A 7,934-nucleotide genomic window follows, 5' to 3' on the forward strand; every position below is an offset into this window, starting at 1 on the left:
ATAATTGTGACAGAATGGCATCATTTTTACAGTAACAGATAAGATGCATGCTATTTTTATGGGTCTGGAATCACAGTACTGGGTATCCCTTCTCTCATAAATCACCTTTGCCTCATTTTATTTTAAGAACTGGGCAATTTAGCCATGTTTTCTATGAAATCTTCTCCCAAATAAGAAGAGTATATCTTGGACATGGATAATTTTTGAGGAAATTTGGATGAGAAGTTCTACCGGATCCAAACAATTCAGACACAAAGGTCTGAAGGCAGAGCTAAGGTAAAGTGGGATGGTTTGGGTGATTGACACCTTCCCTGTGGTTTTCTGAGTGGTCTAATGTGCAGGTTAAGGCAGGTGCTCCTCTTAGAAAAGATGCTGCTGCTAGCTCCAGGAAGTCTCAACCTCGTGCCCCTTCTCTACGTTATCGGGAGGACTGAGTAGCAGAGTTGTTGGATCTGAGTAGCCAGCTGTTGGAGCTGTTCCAAAAGGAAAGAACTAGGGAAGATTTCAACACTGCTTTGAGAGTATAAACTGCTATGTGAAATTGGAAAAAGCACCAACTTGCTCCTGTTTTTTTCTGTGCAGGGTCAGATGAGGGTCTTCTATTGAGGAAACCCTAAGTAAATATAAGCTCTTGCAGTTGTATGGACCAATGAAAGGTGAGAAGATTAGGCATGGAGTGTATTGGCCACTGAGTAGGTGGGGAAAAGGACTTTTCAGTTTTCTGTGCCATACACTAGGAAGACTCAGAGGAAGCACCTCGCCACATCTCCCTACAGCCTACAATGCAGAGAAATGAAGGAGCCTAGGGGAAAAGGTAAGGAAAGGAAGTACAGGAAAAGGATGACAGCCCAAGGGGCTGAGTCCTTACTGCAGAGACTGCCATGCCTAGCTGTACACAAAGTCTAACCAGGAGAAGCAGCTATCGCCTGTGCAGCCTGGTGGTTAAAGCCTTTATAATTGCCTATAGTCAGGGCTGAAGGGTTTTCACACCAGAAGCTGGGCTCCTCAAACACACAGAGCTCCAGGAAGCCAGTGCCAGGCAATCAGAGTTGTCACAAAATGTGAAACTGATTTGCATCTTATCCTAAAGTAAATTTGTACATGAGTGAACTTAAAATCTTCAAAGCCTTGTATTTTGTCTCATTTGGTACCCACATCAATGTGTGCCCTTGTCAAATTCTTCCTTCCTCAGAGATATTTCTGCCATGGTTTTAAACTTATTTAACATTAGGTTCTGGTTATATAAAATTCACTTTTAAAATTAGTTTGTGTTACTTATAAAGTCCCTGATGTTTCTAGTTACTGAATTTTGATGGATGGTGTAAGTAAATAAACTATGCATGAGGCTGTGGCATAATTGGGCTTTTTAAATGTGGTTTTTTTAGTTCAGAGTGATAGAATTTTCAAAAGGCTCAATTGGACTGCACGGGTCTGTGGTGCAATGCTCCTGCTCGAGTGGATTATAGAAATCCCTGGCACAGTGATAGAGAGGATTGCCAACTAACATATTAAAACTACTATCCATTTGTTTATCTGGTCTCTTTCCACTAGAGTTTAAGTTCTGTGGAAGCCAAATTTCTATCCTCTTTAATCATGGAGTCTTTCAAGTACTTAGAACCATCTAGGAATCATAATAGCCTTTCCATTTGTATTTGATCAGCAAATAAATGCACAACATTCCATTATGTAAAAAAAAAAAAAACAAAAAAAAAGTATTTCTTATTTTTATTCAGTATCTAAAATACCACTACTGATACAATGAAAAAATACCTGTTCAATACTCACATGGTATAAGCATGTTTGAATAAGAGGAAAGAAAACCAACTGTGGTCATGAGAGCCTCAGACAGTAACCTACAATCACAGACCAGCCTCTGGGTCAGTGTTAGCCTGGGAGCCCTGCTAGTTCATTGCATCAGGATCTCCCTCTGCCCCTCATGGTGCTCTTAGCAATGATCCATCTTCCAAGCTTACCTTGTTCCAGACTCTGAATTTTTACTTGTCCCTGCTGTGTTCAGAATAGCAGGGGCAACTAAACTCACTTCTATACTGAGGTCTCTTTCCCCTTAAATAAAATCTATTTTTAACCATTCTAACCACTGTGCTGCTTTGGTTTTTCTTTGATTTTAACAACTAGAAAGGAAGACATAGCTCTCTTAATTCCGGGGATTGTAATTGCTCAAATCTTTAATTTTACTACAAGAATACACATGCAAGAGTAACATTTAAAGGTGATAAGAAAAAATAGTACATCAAGTTATTCTTGGCCTGGACTGAACCTTGACTGCCTCAGTTCAATTCATATATTCCAATATCCCTTTTTCATTTTGAATTTGAGGATACTGTTTCTTTCTAAAATGATAGAAATAACCACAACACATTCCTATTTTCATCTCAGTGTCCAAGTGGGAACTCTGCTCCCTCACGGGCCCCTTATTGAGTTTTCTGTTAATAGACTTATGTCACCAGACTTCCAACTGGGTAGCCAAAGCTTAATCTTTCAAAATTCAGTACCTCAGTATTTTCCTGTCAAAGCTATGCATCCCCTATTATCTTATATCACCATGGTTTTCATGGAGGCAAACTTAGACTTCCAGTCACTTTGAAGAGTTTTTCGCAATGGATTTTTCAGGTCATTGTTCATTTAGCCTAATATACTCATTCCTGAGAAGGCTCAAAGTATTTGCTAGGGCAGAAAGGGCAAGACCATTTCTAAGTCTCAAGCATATAGCTGTCAATATTACCGGATAAGGTGAAACAGAGGTCACAATTTTAATAATAGCAGATTTAAGTAACATCATAAAAACTTTTAAAATTATTTTTGAAGTACTTTCTACAGTTATACAACTGATTTTGATATGGCTTTGGATCCACAAACCATAGCAAATTTACTGATTAATTATGATAATACTGATAGATACCTTGAATCATTTGGGTTTTTTTTTTGTATGCTTAGACAATCTACAAATAATGAGAGTTTTATTTCTTTTCTTACAGCTTTTAAATTTTTATTTTTCTTGTTTTGATAAACCAGCTATATTTTCCAAGATAATATTGATTAAAATGTGCATCCTGTCTCACTTCTGAACTAAAAAGTGAAAAATAGTTCTTGACATTTAAAAATTAATAGTGAAATTTGCTGTAGATACTTTTTTAGAGATCAGATTATGAAAGTTCTTTCCTATCCCTAATTGTCTTGCCTTATGAATGGATATAGACTTTTACCAAAGTCAGATTTTTTTCTGTAATTAAGGAGATTATGTTACTTTTTTCTTTGTTAATTTAGTTGGTTTTATTGAGCTGTTTTTTAATATTAAACCAATCTTACTACACTGGAATCTACCCAACTTGATTATCATCTATTGTCCTTTAACTATAGTTTGGATTTAGTGTGATTATAATGTTTATGTGTTGTTACATACATCTCAAAGTGAGAGCCACTCAGTTTCCCTTGGTTGTCATGTTAAAACATTTTGTTATCAAAGTTAGCCTGAATTCATAATGCTAGAGAACTTTGTCCTTATTCTCTTCTTTAGAAGACTTACTGTGAGATTAGCATAATTTCTTCCTTAAAATTTATTGGTGAAACTGCCATGATATGGAATATTTCTTGGGTAAATTGCACACATTGGTTCAATATTTTATTGTATAAAGGATTCTATACACTTCTTCAGACTATCGGAGTACATCGGAGCCATATGAGAGATTTGGGACAATATTTCCTATATCCTAATATTAGAATTGGTTTTGGCAATCAAGTCTTGTAAAATTCATAGACTTTTACAACAATAAACAATTCTAGGTTATGAAGCTTTGTCAGTGAGGATCTTGAATCCAATCTAAAAGATATTTACATCTTCTATGCCTTTGGTTCTTTCAGATTTTCAATGTGATCGGCTTTTCTGGGTCTCTGCTTCTCAACCTGCTCATGAAATTCCTCAGATATATCAATTCTAATTAAACTTCCTATTAGAGTGCTTTGTTATAAGCCTCCAAGCTTCTAAAACAAGGACTGTATTCAAGGTATTACGCAGTCTCATTTAAAAAAAAAAGTGAAATCCACATGATAAAAACATCTGTAGAAATGATAATGAGAAAGTGATAAAAAAGACAAATTTGGGGCCCCTAAGTTTTGTTTACTTGCCTATAATTAAATGCTCTTACTATAAATTTCAAATAATGTCCCAGTTTAAAATTATTCAGTTAAATAGGTGCTTGTCACATATGGAAAAAGAAAGGTTTTAGGTTATAATTTAGTAAAACGGAAGTCTACAAAGAGAAGAAAAATATCTGTTCAATTTAGTATCAAATCAGAGCAAAAAGTACAGAGACTCATCTGACATAACACATAGAATGTGACACATAAATTTTCTTGATTTGCCAGCTCTGTGTTTAAATTTTCCATTCAGGGAAAATTGTCCAGAGGCAAAAAATTAACAACAAGAATAGCTTTCTCTTTTGAAATTCACAGAAAAATTTATATCTGCTTGAATACATATTAACAAACGTAGGTCAGAGACCCATAATCCTTCCTGAATTGACTTGTCTCCCAAGTGCCCTGAGTTTGTTTGTTGTTGTTGCTGTTGTTTTACTAACTGAAAGAGAAAGAGCCAAAACAGGTTCACCTGAGGTTTTATTGGGGGAAAGAGCTAAGGAAAATCTGGAATGATGGTGAGAGAGAAGGAGACTAACTGTGGCAAGGTTTATTTAGGATGGTGTAGTGGGAAGAATATTGTGAGAGTTGAGAATTGGTTAGATTGTTGGGAAGGCAAAGCCAGGTGATTGGAAAGGGAGGATCATGCAGGTATCAGGGTGGAGCAACAAATTAGGTTTTGCATCTCCAGAGGGGGTAGGTTTCATTTTCCGAAGTGGCTCATTTTTGTAAGTGGGAAACATTTTAGGAATAGGAGCCATTTTAGACTGTAGGAGTGTTGGGGCCATTTTGTCTGGTAGAGAACTCCATCACTAACTATTAAATATAATGTCTTCTAGAGTTTGGCTGTTACTTCAAAACCTTGATAATTCTGAGAATTAAGAGTCTATTTAAAGTTTTTTGTTTTTCGTTTCTTTCTCATTGATATGTCCTTGGGTCCTGGCACAGAGCCCCTAAAGCTACTCGAAATTTGTAAATAATAAGCATGTCGTATGTTATTCATAAAGAACCCCCATTCAACTACCCTGAGTTTATGCTAATGAGCTGGATTTTGGTGAGCCCCTATGCAGTTCAGGATAAGGAGCTCACTAACTTGATTAGAGAAATATTCAGCCTCGCCTTTCAGCCTCTTGGGAGAAAGGAGGTGATAGTAGTCAAATCCAATTACCAATCACCAATGATTTTATTTAGATAGGTAAGTTAATTAGATATCTTGTAGGCAGTTAGACAGGGCTACCTCAAGGAGCCAACATGGGGTGAAGAGCCAACATGTAGAACAATCAAGGAGCCAACTGGAGGACAATTGAGGCACATTTTGAGATTAGCATTATAAAAACAGAAAGGCACTATTTCCCTAGAGATAAATAGCAGTGATTGATATTTTAAATGGGAAATTCCTTGTATGTGATTTGTCTTCCCATTTAATCAATATTTTCTGGATGAGTGTACTTGTAATCTTATTGTTGGTCATAGTTTTATTCTACCTCACACCCACTTTGTAATTTTTCATTGGTTCTTATAGTTTTGTCCTCTTTGCACCCACCTCACCTCATGGCTTTGCCATATAAAACACCTTTGAAAACTAAGGTGGGTGAGCAACCCATTTTCCAGTCTCCCTTCTGCCTCTCTTAGACAGAAGCTGTCTTTCTCTCAATAAATTTTTCCTACTCTTAGCTTCTATTGTTCCTAGAATTCCTTCTTTGATTTTAGAGAGTACACATTCACATTTCAGATATCTAGTAAGTTTGGGAGTTGCATCTCTTCCCCCCATATCAATTTGATTAATCCAGACTGCATAATGAAACTTCCATAAGAGCCCTGAGCAACATTACAAAGCATCCAGGTTGGTGAACACCTCAAAGTTCTCAAGCAATAGCCTCCCTAGGGAGGGCATGGAAGCACTCCTCTTGAGACCTTGTGTTGTGTATCTCTTCTATTTCTGAGTTTTATCCTTCCTAATAAACTGATTATCATAATTTAGATGATTTTTCATATCCTGCCAGTTGTGCTAGAGAATCACTGGACAGGAGAGGAGGGGTCATAGGACCTCCTGAAGTTACAATTATGTAACAGAGATTTAGAGGGTGGACCTGTAGATTTAAAATGGGCAACTAAAAGCAGAATATACATTGGAATCTCTGCTTTTTTAATGGTATTGTATTGAACCCACCGCCTTTACACTGAATTACATACCCAGCCTTTTTATACTTTTTTATTTTTAGGGTCTCACTAAATCACCTTTCCCCAGACTCAGACTTACTTGCAATCCTTCTGCCTCTGACCCCCAAGAATGGTGGAATTACAGGTCTGTACCACCAGGCCCAGCTTCTGTCTTCATTTTATATGCTTACAATATTGTTTTAAAACTGGATTAGATCCCTGCTTGATTCCGCATATAGGCATGTTGTATTAGTCACTTTCCTATTGCTGGGACAAAATACCTAACACCTACAATTTAGAATAGAAGAGTTTCACTTTGACTCATGTTTTCATAGGGTTCAGTCTACAGTTATTTGGTTCCAGAGAGAGAAGCCATAGGAAAGGAGAGCTGCTCAACCCAAGGCAGCCAAGGAGCAAAACCGGGAACTCTGCCAGAAGAGAAGGGGCCAGGGACCAGACATGGTACACAAACTCACGCTTCTGTGGCCCACTCAGGCATGACCAGAGATGTGGTTTTTTTTTTTTGTTTTTTTTTTTTCTTTGGTACCGGAGATCAAACTCTGGTACATGCATTTGCAAGGCAGGCTGTGGAACCACTGAGCTAAATCCTCCACCCTATGCTTTCATAATCACCTCAGTGGCTCCCAAGTCAATGAAATTAACACAATTGAGTTCAACCACCAAACTTATTAACCACTTAAAGATTGTCTGCATGATAAGGTTTGTTGTCCCTAACTTCACTTAGCCTATCTTACTCCCCTTCAAGAGGAGAACACAAAGATAAAAGCAACTAAAATAACTGCTAGGGGCTGGGATTTAGCTCAGTGGTGCTACCACCTGCCTCACAAGATCAAGATCCTGAGTTTGATCCCCAGCACCTAAATAAATGAATGAATGAATGAATGAATGAATGAATAAATAAATAAATAAATAAATAAATAAATAAATATAAAATAATTGTGAGGATTTGCAGGGATAACTAAGTACCAGCATTTGCAATAGGATTGATCTTTAACTGATTTTGGGCTCTGATAAGTAATGCCTAGAAGCCTCCATCCATTGTCCTAAACATATAGTCATCTTGGGTTCCAGGAAAAGCAGAGCCTCGCAGGCCACCCACAGTGAAGTCTCTCTGCTCCCCAACTAAAATAATTACCACATAAAGGGAAGCGAGGGATTGTACCCTATCTCCCACACCAGACAGGAGCTGTTCTCCCTAGATGGGCGCTGCATTGGCCCTTGAGTAATGATAGCTCTCTCATTACCTTACAGAGCCAGACCTGAAATACCAATCAACACACCACAACTTGGTCAAGATTTCTTCTGCTGCCAGCCATCTACAACCCTAACTTTGCTTAAAGTTTCTGTTGATCTCTTGCAGACAGATCTTGAACCTCTTTGTCTGTGCTTCCCAGTATGGCCAGGCTGATTAAAGTTCATTTCTTGGCCCTCACCACTGGTCCCCTTGATTAGTGTTATATGGTCAGTGACTAAGCCTGGTCTTGGGGACACCTGAACCTAAGATATTTTGTTTTGGTAACAATCATTTCTTCAGAAATGTAGATTGTCTGATGCTCCATTCTCAGTGGGCATTTGGATAGGGACAGCCTTGTGATAATGAA

General features: G+C 37.7%; 1 long non-coding RNA gene across 1 annotated transcript; it reads left to right on the forward strand.

Annotated features, from left to right (window-relative positions):
* The first annotated feature begins 589 nt into the window (after positions 1-589).
* LOC104861222 lies at positions 590-7,656 on the forward strand. Its single transcript, XR_779936.1, has 4 exons — positions 590-814; positions 3,880-4,022; positions 6,648-6,774; positions 7,585-7,656. It is a non-coding gene; the product is annotated as an uncharacterized LOC104861222 (long non-coding RNA).
* Positions 7,657-7,934: the final 278 nt, after the last annotated feature.

This window comes from Fukomys damarensis, unplaced genomic scaffold (genome assembly GCF_012274545.1).
Source record: "Fukomys damarensis isolate Sample0158 unplaced genomic scaffold, DMR_v1.0_HiC HiC_scaffold_1, whole genome shotgun sequence".
Lineage (NCBI taxonomy): Eukaryota > Metazoa > Chordata > Mammalia > Rodentia > Bathyergidae > Fukomys > Fukomys damarensis.